This window comes from Penaeus monodon, chromosome 21 (assembly GCF_015228065.2).
Source record: "Penaeus monodon isolate SGIC_2016 chromosome 21, NSTDA_Pmon_1, whole genome shotgun sequence".
In the NCBI taxonomy this organism is placed as follows: Eukaryota; Metazoa; Arthropoda; class Malacostraca; order Decapoda; family Penaeidae; genus Penaeus; species Penaeus monodon.
The window spans coordinates 44,697,239-44,698,070 of record NC_051406.1 but is presented as its reverse complement, the minus strand read 5'-3'; positions in this window follow the sequence as shown (position 1 = coordinate 44,698,070).

Below are 832 nucleotides of genomic sequence, written 5' to 3'. Positions count from 1 at the left end.
ATTCGCCCGTGAGCTGAATCTAATTAACTCTTGCCTCTTGACTGTCGTATTCCAAACCGATCACAGTTAATCTCCCATCGTCCCTGCGAGGAATTTAATTGCCGAGACAGTACTTTATTAATCGGTTCCCTATCATGTTTCTCTCTCTCGTGACGAATTAAAAAGATCAGTTGTCTCTTCCGCTGATCTTCAACGCCTTCCGTTTCTCCGTGAGCTTTCACCCTGGCACTCGTCCAATCAAGGGAGAGACATCGCCCGGCACTAATCCTCATCCATTCATGGGGATTTGGAGGTTTACTCATCCGGCACAGAGGTCGATATGCTGCCATGATTACCATGATCACGAAGAACGTCTATGGTGATTGCATTCCCGGTTCTGTGCTGGAAGATGTGCGTAGGGAAATGGTTTCATGGAAAGGTCTTATCTGTGAGGGAGGTTGCAACGCTATCAAAACCTTTCGCTAAATCCAGTGTGTTTATATCTCTGTTTTACGATAAATGATTAGAAAAATGATAAAAGGGAATAATATATCTGTGAGAATGTTGAAGGATCTCTATGAAAGCTTTTGCATAGAAATTCGGTTTTTATAATTATTAGTTATTTCCACAAACGCTAAACTAACCCTGAATATGGGATAAATTTAAAATATCAAATTATTAATAAAACACACACTAGTATTTGCTGGTGAACTTCTTGTATTTTAATTAGAATTATTACATTCCTTGACTTCAAAAATATAAATCAGACTCTCAGATCATGGAACAAAAGTATCTATTATGTAGAGCTGAATCATTTTTCCACTGAATTCGGGTGCCAAGACAAACCCAAAAG